At 36.6% G+C, this 16,919-nt stretch overlaps 1 pseudogene; it reads left to right on the top strand.

Annotated features, from left to right (window-relative positions):
• The first annotated feature begins 3,923 nt into the window (after positions 1–3,923).
• LOC103265094 lies at positions 3,924–5,135 on the top strand (annotated as a pseudogene).
• The last annotated feature ends 11,784 nt before the right edge of the window (positions 5,136–16,919 follow it).

Here is a 16,919-nt window from a genome sequence, read left to right on the forward strand (position 1 = left end):
AAAAAACAAAGCAGGTGGTATCACATTACCAGACTTCAAACTTTACTATAAAGCTACAATCATCAAAACAGCTTGGTATTGGTATAGGAATAGGAATATAGATCAATGGAATAGAATTGAGATTCCAGAAGCAAAACCTCAATTTCTCAACCAACTCATCTTTGACAAAGGCTTCACAACCTACCACTGGGAAGAGGAGAACCTATTCAGTAGTTGGTGCTGGGAAAACTGGCTGACTACATACAGAAGATTGAAACAGGACCTCTATCTATCCCCATGCACAAAGGTTAACTCCAAATGGATCAGAGACCTAAATGTAAAGCCTCAAATCATAAGAACCTTAAGAACCATAAGAACCTTAGAAAATGAAGGAAATACCCTCATGGAAATCGGAACTGGTCTCCAATTCCTGAACAAAACCTGAAACCCACAGGTCATAAGAGAGAAGATAGACAAGTGGGACCTTATTAAACTGACAAGCTTCTATAAAGCCAAAGAAACCATCAAGAGAGCAGGGAGACAGCGTACAGACTGGGAAACCATCAAGAGAGCAGGGAGACAGCCTACAGACTGGGAAAAAGCATTTGCCAACACCAGGTCAGACAAAGGCTTAACATCTTTAATCTACAAGGAACTCAAACGTGCTGAAAAGAAAAAAAAACAAACAACCCCATTATAAAATGGGCAAAAGATATGAACAGACACAAAGGAAGACATCCGAGTAGCGAACAGACACATGAAGAAATGTTCAACTTTACTAATCATCAGGGAGATGCAAATCAAAACCACACTGTGATACCACGTAACTCCAGTCAGAATGGCAATTATCAACAACTCAAAAAATAACAGTTGCTGAAGAGGGTGTGGCAAAAAGGGACCACTTCTACACTGTTGGTGGGAGTGTAAACTAGTGCAACCTCTGTGGAAAGTAGTGTGGCGATTCCTAAAAGCTCTAAATATCAACCTCCCATATGACCCTGCAATCCCCCTACTGGGAATATATCCTGAAGAACTCAAATCACTCTATAAAAAAGATACCTCCACATGTATGTTTATCGCAGCATTGTTCACAATAGCAAGAACCTGGAAGCAACCATGCTGCCCATCAAAAGAGGACTGGATTAAAAAAATGTGGGACATATATATGATGGAATACTACGCAGCCATAAAAAAGAACAAAATCATGAATTTTGTAGCAACCTGGATGGAACTAGGGTCTATAATACTGAGTGACCTCTCACAGAAACAAAGATCCGAGTATCACATGTTCTCACTCATGTAAAGGACCTTGAACATCCAATGTAATACTATAAGAAAATGACTGACAGTAGTGGAAAACTATGGGGGCGGAGGGAGATGGGATTAATGGTAGCAAATATCTGTCTGGGGACAGGGAAACACCTCTTATCAACAGGGTGTCTGAATGAAATGTATTTGTATACCTAACCCTTAACTGTATCCCACAACATCATAATAAAAAATATTAATTATAAAAAAAAGAAATGTGTATCCAAATATGAAAAAAAAAGTTGCCATCCATCATTGCTGATATAATTCTATACCTAGAAAACCCTCAAGAGTTTTGGAAAACCTCCTCACACTAATACATGACTTTGGTAAAATTTCTGGTTACTAAACAAATGTGTAAAACACAGTTGCAGTTCTATACACCAATAACAAGCAGGTAAGAACCAAGTAAAAATCACAAACTCATTCACAATAGACACACACACACACACACACACACACACACACACACACAAAATACCTTGGCATTCACTTAACCAAAGAGGTAAAAGACCTTTACAATGAGAACTACAAAACACTGCTCACAGAAATCAAGGATGATACAAACAGATGAAAAAAATCCCATGCTCATGGATTAGAAAAACAATATCAAGATGTCCATTATACTCAAGGCAATCTACAAATTCAACAAAATTCCTATCAAATTGCCAGTATCAGTTTTCACAGACCTAAAAAAGACAATGCTGAAATTCATATGGAAGCAAAAAGAGCCCAAATAGCTAATGCAATCCACAGGAAAAGGAAAAAATCTGGAGGCATCAAACTTCCAGATTTTAAACTAAACTAGAGCAACCAGGACAGCATAATACCAGTACAGGCATAGATACATAGACCAGTGGAACAGAACAGAGAATCCAGAAATAAAACCATGGATTTTCAACTTATTCATCTTCAACAAAGCTGACAAAAACAAACATTGGGCAAAGGAAATCATATTTAGTAAATGGTGCTGGGAAAACTGGCTAACCACATAAAACTGAATTCTTACCTATCATCAGATACAAAAATTAACTAAAAAGGATCAAGGACTTAAATGTGAAACCTCAAACTATAAGAATCTTAGAAAAAACTTAGGGAAGGCCCTTCTGGACATCAGAGAAGGCAATAAATTTATAGCCAAGTCCTCAAAAGCAAAATCAGTGAAAGCTAAGATTGACAGGTGGAACCTTACAAATTAAAAGGTATTACACAGCAATAGAAACCATCAGGAGAGTAAAATAAATGCAACTCACAGAATGGAAACAAAAAAATTTGCAAGCTATGCATCCAACAAAAGCCTAACATCCAGGCTCTACAAGGAACTCAAATTTGTTGACAGAAAACAACCAACCATATTAAAAGTGGGCAAAGGACATGAACAGACACTTCTCAAAGACATTAAAGCAGTCAACAAATATATGAAAAAATGCTCAGCCTCACTAACCATCAGAGAAATGCAAATCAAAACTACAATGAGATATCACCTAAGGATGGCTATCATTAAAAAGTAAACAAATGCTCCGGCTTGGTGGCTCAGCCTGTAATCCCAGCACTTTGAGAGGCCGAGGTGAGTGGATTACCTGAGTCCTCGGGTTCAAGACCTGCCCGGGCAACTTGGCAAGACCTCATATCTATAATACATCAAAAATTAGCCGGGTGTGGTAGCGTACGCCTGTAGTTCTGGCTATTTGGAAGGCTGAGGCGGAAGGATCACTGGATCCCAGCAGGGTGAGGCTGCAGTGGCCATGAGCTTGCCACTGCACTCCAGTCTGGGTGCCAGAGTGAGACTCCAACCCCCCCCAAAAAAGTAAAAAAACGGCAGATGTTGGCATGGTTGCAGAGAAACAGAAACATTTCTACATTGTTGGTGGAAATGTAAACTAGTTCAACCTTTGTGGAATGCAGTGTGGCGTTTTTTCAAAGAACTAAAAATTGAGCCTCAATACAATCCAACAATTTTACTTATGAGAATATACTTGGAGGAGCATAAATTGCTTTACCAAAAATACATCTGCACACTTATGTTCACTATAGTACTATTCACAATAGCAAAAAATGTGGAACCCACCCAAATGCTCATTTAAGGTGAATGGGATAAAGAAAATGTGGTACATATACACTGAGAAATATTACACAGTCATAAAGAAGAACAAAACTGAGTCTTTTGCAGCAACATGGATGCAGCTGGAGCGCATCATACTAAGTGAACTATAACAGAAACAGAAACTTAATACCACATGCTGTCACTGAAGAGTGGGCCCTGATTACTGGTCACATGGGCTCAAGGGTGGGAGCAACAGATGCTGTACAATGAAAAGAGGGCTGGAGGGAGGAAGGGTAAGGGGCACATAACTATACAGTGGGTACCAAGTCCACTAACAAGGGGCGAGAGGACTTGCTGTAAGCCCAAACCTCATCTGCATGCAGTTTACTTATGTAGTAAATCCTCACATGTACCACATAACTAAAATGTAAATAAATAAACAAATACATACATACATACATGCATGAATAAATAAAATAAAATGCTTATTTTCTCCACAGTTGCAGGGTGGGTGCTTTGGAGCTGAACTCTGACAGTGCCTGCCATTTACTATGTCAGGAGAACTAGTATTCAACTAACAAATGCAAGGAGAATGTTGAAAGGAATAAGATTTATCTACAGGTTTCATAAGTTGGACCCTGGACTCTTTCGACATGGGAATTTAGGCACCCCAAAGCATTACTGCTCACAAAGATAACCAGATTCCAGTTTAGAGTCCCAGAGCTATTTCCCCCACCAATGAAAATGACCCTGACAAGTATGGGAAACAGCACGAAGGTAAGCACTACAACATCTTCCTCCAGAGTTTGAAGACTGTATTTTCCTATGGCCTTCCTCCTTCTTTTGTAATGCAGATGAAGACATTCAGTGAAGCTAGACTTATGGTAAGAAAACCAACCCTAGAACTTCTACAGTAACTAAAATACATCAGTTTTGCTCATCGGGCTGTATGGTATCTTCACTATGGGGAGAAAGGAACCCTGAGTCTTTGTCATGTTATTGACTTCTGTGAAAAACATGACTAGCTGATGCTGTATATTCCAGATGCTTATTTTTGGGTGAAAAATTGACAGGATCTTCTGCAGCCCACCTAGAACAAGCAGCACTTAGATCAACGTTTAGAGGCTTCAAACTGGCTAAAGAATTTCAAAACTAGAGATGAACACTTCCTGAGCCAAATAAAAGTTCAAGAGAAGTATGTGTGGAATAAGAGAGAAAGCACTGAGAAAGGCAGTCCTTTGAAAGTAGTTAAGCAGGGCACAACATGGGTGAGGAATGTCACAACTACTCTTGGGATTGTGATGAAAGAGCTGAAGAGGCAAAGTTCTTTGAATATTTTCCACCTTCCGGTGTCCATGGATGGAATCATTGCTGTCTGAGGAATAATCACTCTGAAAAGAGAAGATAAAAACCTAATTGGTCCCATAGGAACAGCACTTATTCATAAATGGCAAAGAATGACTGTCATGGAGGCACCATTGTTTAGACTTTGAACCAGATTGGGTCTCTCTTTAAGCCCCAGAGAGACTATCTGCCCCAGGAATTGCTGGGAGAGGAAGGATCTGATGCTCTGGTTTCCTTTATTCTTATCCTGGTTTCCAACTATAACCCAAAGGAATTTGAAAGTTGTATGCAGTATTATTTGGAGAACATTTGGCTTCAACATGAATAACCCCATACAGAAGAAGGTCAAAAGGAGCTACTGTTCTTGAGTAATGAGAAACCCGGGTATCTTGAGTGGCCCTGTGCCTATCTCTCAGCCACAGTCATAATGTGCATGGGAGGAAATAGACATTTCCTTTAAACTGTCTACAATCAGATGAGCAAGTCTCACAGTACACAGGAAGAGCAACCAGGCACCTGTACTTATGGGATGTGACAGGACTATAGTTGGTTCCAGACATTCATTGAAATGGGTTCCACTGTAAACATATGGAAATAAGATGTGTTATTATTCCTGAAACTAATATTAGTTTATTATATGTGGTTCTTTACATTTAAGATAATAATGGATTTCTTCCTAAAAATTAAAATTAAATTAAATAGTTTTAAGAAAATGTAAAACAAAATGTTATAGATGCAGCTAAAGCACAACCCCACCATTCCTTTTACATATTTTCCCTTCCTCTTTTTCTCCTTCCTTCTCTCTGCATACTCTTTCCAGAAGTAAACATTATCATGTATTTTAGTATGCATTTATATCTATTTATGGTAGGCAGTCTCTGTGATAGCCTCCAATGATTCCTTTTTTCGGGTAGTCATGCCGTGGTGCAACTTTTTTCTTTGAATGTGAACCGTACTTAGTGAGTCACTTCTAACAAGAATATAGCAAAAGTGATGGGAAGTTATCTGAGATTATGTTACAAAAAAACTATGGCTTCCAACTTTGGGCATTTTCTCCCAATTTCCGTCAGATAAATTGCTCTAGAGTAGTCAGTTGCTATGAGCAGTAGGGTAAGGCCATTCTCTTCCTTTCCTCTTATCTCTTCTCAAAGTTCCTTATTAGCTCAAACCAACAAAGGCTGGAGGGCAAGGGAACCCACAGATACAGAACATAAAAGTCAGCCTCTGGAACAAGATAGAGAGTGTTTCTCAAGAAGCAAACCAAGGATTTTTAGCAAAGCCATGTCTCTTGGCCTCAGCATCATCTGCTCTTGTCCTTTAACCAGATGAAAATGTGTCTCCATACAGGGAACACATATAATCCCATCATCTGGCTTAACACCATGGTATAATATTAAGGTAGTTAGACTCTCACCTGAAAATGAGAATTTTTAGTTGCCACCTATATTTTTCACATAAGGTATTACAAATGATTTGAGTGTGTGTGATGCTACTGATATGACTTGAATGCTCCAAATTCTTGTGTTGGAAACCTAACACCCAAGGTGATGGTATTAGGAGGTGAGGCCCTTGGGGAGGTAATAAGATCATGACAGTCTAGCCCTCATGAATTGGATCAGTGATCTTATAAAAGACGCCTCCGAGAGCTTCCTTGTTTGCCCTTTCCACTATGTGAGGAAACAGAGAGAAGGAGCCATCTATGAACCAGGAAACAGACCCTCACCAGTCACCAAATCTGCCAGAACCTTGATCTTAAGCTTCCCAGCCTCCAGAATTGTGAGAAATCCATTTCTGTTACATATAAGCTATGAACTCTACAGTAGTTTTTTATAGCAGTCCAAAGAAACTGACAGCCACTAAATGCCAATAATTACTCAAGTGCTATTTCTTCTCAGCAAAGAAAGCATTCTCTGTTCCTCAAATATATGAATAATTCAATTCCAGAATCCTATGTTGAAAGCTTTTCTCAGACGCATTTTAGACCAGATACTATCTCGTGAAAGACCCAGCAGAAAGCAGAACACACTCAAGAATAATACAGGAAATTATTTACAAAGATCAGGCACAGTGTAGTGTAAACAAAAGAGATGGCGCACGACCCCAGGACTGTTACCATCCCTAGGTCACAAAAGGATAAGTAACAGGAACTCGGGAGAAATAATACATAGAGAAAGCTATCTTGAGAGCAGTTTTGGATTTTATTCAAGTAATGAGACTATCCGACTGCAAATTCATAAGAAGGAAACGAGGAAAACACATACCCTGGCCTCAGTGTCTTCCCATTTGCTGATTTTTTGCTGGATCAACCAAAAGAAAGAGGACAGAAGGGCACATTGGTATAGTCTATACAGGTCAGCCTTATGAAGCAGGGAGGAGACTGCATTCATATGGCACAAACTGAATGCATTTGGTTCACCAGAACTTTTGATATTGTCCAATCAGATTGGTTTGGCATAATATGTTGCTTTAATGTTTACCTCATTTCCTAGTATTTCAAACAAAAGATTTTCATGTTTTATGGACATTTAGGTTTGTACATTTGTGAATTTTCTGTTTGTTTTTTGTTCATTTTTATATTATTTTCTTTATTCTTTTCAACATCAACATTCAAGACTCACTCATGCATACCTTTAAATATTTTTATGATTCCTCATCTGCACAAAAGAAACTCCCTACCTACTTTGTAGTGTACTATAACATTTCAACATGAAGCAACAGCTTAAAACCTGCACAACTTGATAGAATTTATTGGCTTAAGCTTCCATCCCCAAAATAGCATCTTATATAGTAACTAAAACCTAATAGATGCTCAGCAAATGTTTGCATAAATAAATGGGCCACAAATAGGCTCAGAATAATTATTTTTAGTTATCAGGAGTTCAAAACTGGAGCTAGGTTTGAAGTCTAGCTCTTTTTAGATCTTAATTGAACTTATGACAATTGAACCAAGAACCCAGTTAAAGTCAAAAATTGAGAATAACTATACTCCAATGAAAATAGAAGAGAATTTAATTTTTAAAATAAACACAAAACACAGGAAATAGAAGAAAAAAGAGAGGCAAAAAGTTGACTATTATGGAAACCAGATTATACAGCTTGGGGAAGGTAGAGAAGATGGAGAAGGAAAAGAGGTCAAGAAGAAAATGAAAAGGACATAGGTGAACAGAAAGGGGGAGCATATTACCAATGGCAAATACTGCATATAATATCTCTTTATGTAGACCTATGGTTTTTATACTGAAAAACTTGTCTTTTTGAGAAAATAAGTCCACATAACTGCAGGAAAACTCATGGCAGCTACCTAAACTGCTAAATATGGATATTCATACATAAATATGAATGAACACCAAAGTTCATTAGACTGTGTTTAAAAAAGAGAGAGAATTAAAAAAAACCCACAAAAACCAAATGACTGCAAAGGAAATAAGCTATCCAAAAAAGAGGTTTTTTATTTTTTTATTGCAAAAAATCAATTAATACAATCCATACAAAATAGTGAATACAACATATGAACAGTTTAAAAGTAATTAAAAAACAAATGCCTATGTTACCACTACCCAAGTTAAGAAAGAAAACATTGCAGTATACTAGAAAGCCCTGCCTAGTCCACCCTGCCATCTTCTCCCCCTTGATCCTTAGGAAGATAACAAATACCATCATTCATTTGATCATCATTCTTTGTTTTTCTTTACACATTGCTATATATTATTTAGTCTTAAATGTCATTGTTTAAATTTTTGGCTACTAAAATTTACATAAATTGGATAGTGATATATTTATTGTTTGGTGTCATGTTTCCTCAATATTATTTCTGGGAGACTTTCATTATTATATGTAGCAGTAGTTATCCATTTTTTCTATACAGTATTATGGTATATAAATATGCCATGATATATTTATCTGGTCTACTGTTGATAGACTTGTAGATTATTCCTCTCAATCCTTAGATTGCCTTTTCACTCTATTGATTGTTTCCTATGGTGTGCAAATATTTTAAAATTTAATATCTTTTCTATCTAATTTTTGTTGTTGCCTGTGCTTTGGTGTCATATCTGAGAATTTAATGTCAAATACAGTGCTATGAAGTTTTACCTTTATGTTTCTTCTACAAGTTTTAAAATTTTAGGTCTTAACATTTTGGTTTATAATCCACTTTGTATTACTTTTTGTATATGGTAAAAGATAAAGGTTTCAATCTATTTTTTGTATGTGAATATCCAGTTTTTCAGACACCATTTGTTGAAGACACTGCCTTTTCCCTATGGTGTGGTCTTTGCCCTCCTGCAAAGATCATTTGACCATCTGTGCAAGGGTTAATTAATTCTGGGCTCTCTGATCAATACAGACAGGGCTATATGTCTGTCTTTATGAAAGTACCACAACGTTTTGATTACCATAGCTTTCTAATATGTTTTGAAATCAGAAGTTTTGAATCATCAAACTCTACTCACTTTGTCAAGATTGTTTTGGCTATTCAGGGATTTCCTTGAGATTCCATGTAAAGTTTAAGAATTTTTCTATATGTGTAAAAATTGTTAATTAAAAACTGCATTGAATTTGTAATTCATTTTGAATATCATGGACATTTTGATGATATTAAATCTTCTGATCCGTTGACATGGGATATTTTCCCATTTATTTGTGTCCTCTAATGTCTTTCAAAGGATTTTTTACCTCCTTGGTTAAGTGTATTTAGAAGTATTTTATTATTTCTTATGCTATTGTAAAGGACATTTTCTTCATTCCAGTTTTTGATTGCTCATTGTTCAACAGTTATTTCTTTGAATTTATCTTGTATAACAACATTGCTCAATTTATTTATTAGTTCTAACAGTTTTATTTTTGTAGAATCTTTAGGGTTTTACAACAAAATTATATCATCTGCAAACACAGAAAAGTTTACTTAGCCTTTCCTAATTTGGGTGCCTTTATTTTCTTTCTCTTGCCTAGGTGCTCTGGCTAGCACTTCTAGTACTATAGAAGTGGTGAGAGTGGGCATTTTTCTTAATATTAGAGAATAAATTTCCAATTTTTTGCCATTGAATATGATGTTAGCTATGAGATTTTCATAAGTGGCATTTATTATAATGTTAGTTTACTATTTCTAGTTTGTTGAATGTTTTTATCAAGAAAGAGTATTGAGGTTTGTCAGATACTTTGTATGAATCAATTTGATGATGTAGTATATGACACAGACTGATTTTCATATCATGAACCATCCATGAACTCCAGGAATATTTCCCTCTTGGTCTTGGTGCATAATGCTTTTAATGTGATATTGAAATCAGTTTGCTCATATTTTATTAAGGATTTTTATATCAACAGTCATAAAGGATATTAGTCTGTGGTTTCTTTTTCCTGTATATAATATAATGTCTTTTCTTGGCTTTGACATTAGGGAAATGTCAGCATAATAAAATGGGTTTGGAAGTGTTCCCTTCTCTTCAATTTCTAAAACGAGTTTAAGAAGGACTGGTGTTAACTCTTCTTTGAATATTTGGTAGAATCCACAAAGAATGGGATCTAGTCCTGGGCTTGTCATCGATGTGATATTTTTGATTGGTGATTCCATTGCCTTACTAGTTATAGATTTTTTTCAAATTTATTTTATTATGATTGTGTCATAGGTTGACTGTTTCTAGAAATTTATGCATTTCTTCTAGTTAATTCAATTTGTTAGCCCATAATTATTCATAGTAATCTCTTATAATTATTTGTATTTCTGGCGTATCTGTTGTAGTATCTCCTCTTTATTTTCTGAATTTGGTTGAGTTTTTTTTTTTTAATCTTTCTTTGTTGATAAAGTTAAGAGTTTGTCAGTTTTGTTGATCTATTTGAAAAACCAATTCTTGGTTTTGTTGACATTTTCTATTATATTTGTATTCTCTATTACATTTATTTCTGCTCTATTATTTACTTCTTTCTGCTAACTTTTGGTTATTTTGTTATTGTTCTAGTTCCTTGAGGTGGAAAGTTAGGTTGTTGTTTTGACAACGTTCTTTTTTAATGTATGAGTTTACAACTATAAATTTCCCTCTTAGTACTTCATTTTCTGTAACACATGTTTTGTTTTGTTTTGTTTTCATTTCATTCTCATTTGCCTCAAGATATTTTCTAATTTTCCATGTGATTTCTGTTTTGATCCATAGGCTATTTAAGAGTGTGTTGTTCAATTCTAAAATACATATGGATTTTCCAGCTTCCCTTATACTATTGATTTCTATGTTAATTCCATTGTGGTTGGAAAAGATGCTAGGTATGATTTCAATCTTCTTAAATTTTAGACTTGCTTTGTAGCCTAACATGTGACTTTTTTCTAGAAAATATTCCATGTGCTTTTAAAAAGTAGGTGTATTCTGCAATTGATGGGTAGACTATATACTGTATATGACTTTTAGGTTCAATTGATCTATAGCTTTCTTTTGGTTACCTTTTGCATGGAATATCTTTTTCATCTATCATTTCTTTTCAGTCTTTGTATGTCTTTAGATATAATATAAATCTCTTGTTCACCGCATATATTTCAATATTTTTTTATTCATTTAGCAAATATGTCTTCTGATTGAGGAGTTTAACTGTTTTCAGTTAAAGTAATTACTGATAGGGATATGGTAGGCCTTACTATTGTTATTTAGTTAATTTTTTACGCATGTATTGTAAATATTTTGTCCCTCTTTTACTCTCTTCCTGTTTTATTTGTTTTGTTGATTTTTTTGGAGTAACATGCTTTGATTCTTTTTTCATTTCCTTTGATGCATCTTCTATACATCATTTCTTTGTGGCTCTCATGAGGATTACATAAAACTTCTTAGAGTTAGAATATTCTTGTTTAAGATAATAACAACTTAACCTCAATTGCATACAAAAACTACTCCTTTGGATCTCTGCCCCTTATGTCATTGATATCACAAATACACATTCTCTATTGTTTAACAATTAATACAGATCTACAGAAATTTTAATGTTTTTTCTTTAAATTATACAAAAAAGTTACAAGTGATTTATGCAGCAACATTACAATAACACATGATCCTATATGTGTCTACAAATTTACTTCTGCCAGAGAGCTTTATATTTTTATGTGTTTCTGTGGTGTTCTCTATTATTCTTTTTGTTTCAGGTTGGAGGATTCCCTTTAGCATTTCTCCTAGAGCAGGCATAGTGCTGGTGAATGATGTAAGCTTTTGGTTATTTGGTAGTTTTAATTTCTCCTTCATTTTTTGCAGGACTTTTGACAGATAAAGTGTTCTTAGTTGGCAGGGTCTTTTTTCTTTCAGCATTTAGAATATATCATCCCACTCCTTTCTAGCTTGTAATGTTTCTCCTGAGAAATTTACCGATAATCTTATGAAAGCTCCTTTCTACATGATACATCCTTTATTTTCACCATTTTTACAATTAACTTTGCATGCAGATTTTTAGTTTGACTATAATTTTTCCAAACATGGGTCACTTTGAGATTACTCTGCCTAGAGTTGTTGGGATTCTTGAATTTTTGTGTCCATTTCATTCTTCACATTTGAAAAGTATGGGGTCATTGTTTCTTCAAATATGTTCTACTCTTTTGTCTCACTTTTCTCCTTTGGGACTTCCATAATTCCCACATTGCTCTGCTTGATGTTGTCCCATAAGTTTTTTTAGCCTTCTGTCTTCGTATATTTTGTGTCACTATAACAGAATACCTGAGCCTGGTAATTCATAAACAATAAATTTTTATTTGGCTCATAGTTATGGAGGCTGGGAAGCCCAAGATCATAGTATTGGTATATGGTGAGGACCTTCATGTTGGGTCAACTCAAGGTGCAAGGTGGAAGGGCAAGAGAACACAAAAGTAAGAGAGCAAAAGGGAGTTAAACTCACTTTTCCAACAGACTATCACAATAATTAATTCCCACAATGACAACATTAATCCCTAAAGAAATCAGAGCTCACATGACTTAATCACCTCTTATTAGTCCCCACCTCCCAACACTATTGCATTGGGAATAAATCTACAACATAGGGGATTTCCAGCAAGATGGTGATGGGGCAGATCAGACTGTGAGAGTCTTTGCTAAGCAAGTGTCCATAAAGACTCCCTGCATGAGTGGGTACATGCTGCAGGGTGAGTGAAAGTCCATCTGAGAGGAGACTTGAGTTAATGTACCCAGGGAACCCCTCCAGAAGTGACTACCACCCTGAGATTAAACCCCCCACCACCCTGAGATTAAAGCCACTGGTTGTAATCACATGCATTTGGGAGGCTGAGGTGAGTGGATTGCCTGAGCCCATGGGTTTGAGACCCGTCTGGGCAACTTGGCGAGACTTCATCTCTACAATAAATAAAAAATCAGCCAGGTGTGGTAGCACATGCCTGTAGTTCCAGCTACTTGGAAAACTGAGGTGGAAAGATCACCAGAGCCCAGCAGGTCGAGGTTGCAGTGGCCGGGAGTGACCACTGCACTCCAGCCTGGGCAAGAGAGTGAGACTCCAACTCAAAAAAAAAGAAAGCCACTGGTGAGCAACATCGTCTGCTGCTCTTGGGAGTCTCCTGAGAAAAACCTGCCAAATACAGTTGATTCTCATCACCTGGCACCCAACCCACACCACCACCTGCGACAACAAAGAAGTTGGCACCCCAGATTCATGGAGAGAGAAGAGCAGGGAGAACTGGAAAGGAACTTCACCACCAATGAGGAAAAGTCAACCGGAACCATTTTCTCTGTTGGAGACCAGGCAGAGACCTGCACTGCCCCTGCCCAGTTCAACCCAGTCTCCAACCTGGGACCTAGAGGTAATCTCATCAAACTCAGAGATAGAAGCTCCTACTCCATGCTGGATCAGACACAGACACATCAGATCTGAGTGGGAGACTTGACAGGCAACAAGCTGGGTGAGTCCAGATCTGATCCACCATCCATCCACAATAGACCTGGGGAATCTGACACACACTGAGAGCAACCCTATCAACCTTCCCTGAGAGCAGAGGGGAGGTGCTGGAGAGCAGAGCTGAAAGGAAGTTGAACTTACAGGAAGGACCTCAGAGCGAGTTTTGTTTGTTTGTTTGCTCATTTTTTGTTTGTTGTTTTAGTTTTTTTCTCACTCTATTTTTGATTACATTTTCATACGTGCTTTATTTCTGTTATTTTGTTGCTTTTTAAAAGACTTTCTGCTTGTGTACTGGTATTTTTGAGGGAGAGTACATCAGTAGGGAGGTTTTTGTTGGTTTCTATAATTGTATGATTGTGTGTATGCTTTAGGGTTTTTTAAATCTTTTTTGTCTTTGTGTCTCTTTTCATTTGTTAGTGAGTACACCAGTCTGGTTTCCCTCTTATTTTTCTCTCTCTCCACCTTCCTCTCTCCCTTTCCTTTTTTATCCACTCTTTTCCTTTTTCTTACCCCATTTTGCTTTCAGGGGGCAAATTATATCCCCACTGTATGGGCAGATTGTAAGGTAGTGGGAAGCAAGTGCCAGGGGCCCACACACCTGTCAGTGAATGCTGGGATCTGCAGAGATTTTCAAAATCACAGCTCCCCCTCAACTAAATCTCAAAAGTGCACAAAGTACAACCCCCACCTGGAGTCCAGAACTGAACAAAGCCAGAGGTTCACATAAAAAAGAATAAGAGATTGAGCAAACAAAAGCTACCCCCACCCCATTCCTGAACAAAAGAATGAAAGAAGAGGGAAAAAAAGAAGGGAAGAAAACCCACACAAATGAAGAAAAACCAAAGGAGGAATATGGGTCTCACACAGACTCCTGAGAGGTCAGCCACTGAGAATACAGACTTCAGAACACACAAAAAAAGAAGACCTCTCAGTATGACTGGTCTCAAAACACAAACCCAGAAATCAAGAAAATAATAGAATAAATAGAATTGAGGAGAGACAAGAGGAAAGAATGAAGGAGTTGATAGCTGAGATAACAGCAATAAAGAATACAATGAGTGAAATCAATAACAAACTGATAAACATAGAAAGCAGAATTAGCCAAGCAGAAGAAAGAATCCCAGAACTTGAGGACCAAACTATGGAACCAATCCAAACTGTCAAAAACATAGAAAAGAAGATTAAAAATACAGAGCAAAACCTTCAAGAGATGACCAATTATTTCAAGAGGCCAAACCTAAAACTAATTGGACTTCCTGAGGCAGAAAGAGAGACAGAGACCACCCTGGAACAAACATTCCATGAAACTATCCAAGAAAACTTCCCTCATCTCATCAGTGATGCGACTAAACACAAGAGATTCAGAGGACTCCTGCAGGATGACAAATGAGTAGACCAAGTTCAAGACACATAGTCATTTGCCTACACAAAATAGACACAAAAGAAAAAACAATAAAGGCAGCAAGAGAAAAAGGTCAGACTTCCTTCAGGGGAAGACCATTTAGACAGACTTACACAGAAACAATTTTGGCAAGAGCTTCGAGCCCATCTTCAAAGTTCTCAAAGATAAACAATTTCAATGAGGAATTACCTAACCAGCTAAGCTAAGCTTCATCAGTGATGGAGAATTAAAATCTTTCCCAGACATTCAACCCAAACATTCAATCCCTAAGAGCTTACACTGTCCCCAGTCAAGCTCTACAAGAAACACTTAAAAAAGTATCAAGCACAGAAGAAAGGAAAAACAAAAACAAACAAACAAACAAAAAAAGACAATACCATTCAAAAGAACGCAGGAAAAATATTCCAAACACACATGAATCAACCCAAATATCAAAAGAAAGACAATAAGCAAACAGCAACAACAACAACAAACTCTATAATAGCCTCATGGCAGGATAACATATCACATTTCAAATAATTAGACTGAATTTGAATGGAATAAATGCACCACTGAAAAGACAGAATGGTAAAATATCATGAGGCAACAATAAATTGTCTCCAAGAGACTCATCTCAACAGAAAGGATACTCAAGAACTCAAAGTAAGAGGATGGGAAACAAAATTTCAGGTGAATGGAACAAAATAAAGGAGGAGTTTCAATCTTAATATCAGTCAAAATACTCTTTAAGCTATCAAAAATTTTAAAAAGAAATGGAAGATCACTACATAATGATAAAAGATTCAATTCATCAACAAGAAATATCCATCTTAAATATATATGCACCCAACATAGAAGCACCTACTTTCATGAAACAGCTTCTAGGTAAACTTAAAAAAGAGATTGACTCTAACACTATTATAGCTGGGGACTTAAATCCCCCACCCACGACCCTAGACAGATCATCAAGACAAAAAATCAACAAGGATATCCAGAACCTCAATGTGATGAATGACCAAAAGGACTTAAGTGATACCTACAGAATATTCCAACAAAATCACGGAATATACACACTATTCATCACCACATGGAATGTACTCTAAGATCAACCATATCCTCGGCCATAAATCAAGCATAAACAAATTTCAAAAGATTGAAATCCTGCCATGTACCTTCTCGGACCACAGTGGAATAAAAATAAATATCAACACCAAGAAAGATCCCCCAAAATCAAAGACATGGAAAACAAACAACACGATGTTAAGCAACTCCTGGGTCAACATGGAAATGAAAAATGAGATTAAAAGATACCTGAAAACAAATGAAAATGAAGAAGCATCTTACCAAAATCTCTGGGATGCCATGAAATCAATACTAAGAGGGGAATTTATATCTCCACAAACAGATGTGAATAAAATGGAAAGATCACAAGTTAACAGCCTAACAAATCACCTAAGAAAGATGGAAAAGCAAGACCACGAAAACCCTAACTTCAGCAGAAGACTCCAGATTACCAAAATATAAGTCCAGATTCAGGACATAGAAGACAAAAAGATAATACAAAATATTAATGAAACAAAATACTGGTGCATTGAAAGGATAAAAAAGATTGATGATCCCCTATGTAGACTAACCAAAAAAAGAGGAAAAAAGCCTAAGTAAACACAATCAGAAATGCAAAAGATCAAGTTGCAACTGACCCCAAAGAAATACAAAAGATGATCAGAGACTACTATGTACACTTGTATGGAAACAAACTTGAAAACCTTAAGAAAATGGAGGACTTTGTGACATCGCACAAAATCCAAAAGTTGAAACAAGAAGAAATTGAGACCCTAAATAGACCAATGACAATCCAGGAAATTAACCATGCCATAAGAAAACCACCTACCAAAAAAAAAAAAAAAGCCCTAGACCAGATATCTTTCCAGCAGAATTCTGCAAATATACAAGATTGATACCCAAACCAGATAAAGAACCAACAAAGAAAGAGAA

This window comes from Carlito syrichta, unplaced genomic scaffold, assembly GCF_000164805.1.
Source record: "Carlito syrichta isolate Samal-C Ts95f unplaced genomic scaffold, Tarsius_syrichta-2.0.1 Scaffold305832, whole genome shotgun sequence".
NCBI classification, from domain to species: domain Eukaryota; kingdom Metazoa; phylum Chordata; class Mammalia; order Primates; family Tarsiidae; genus Carlito; species Carlito syrichta.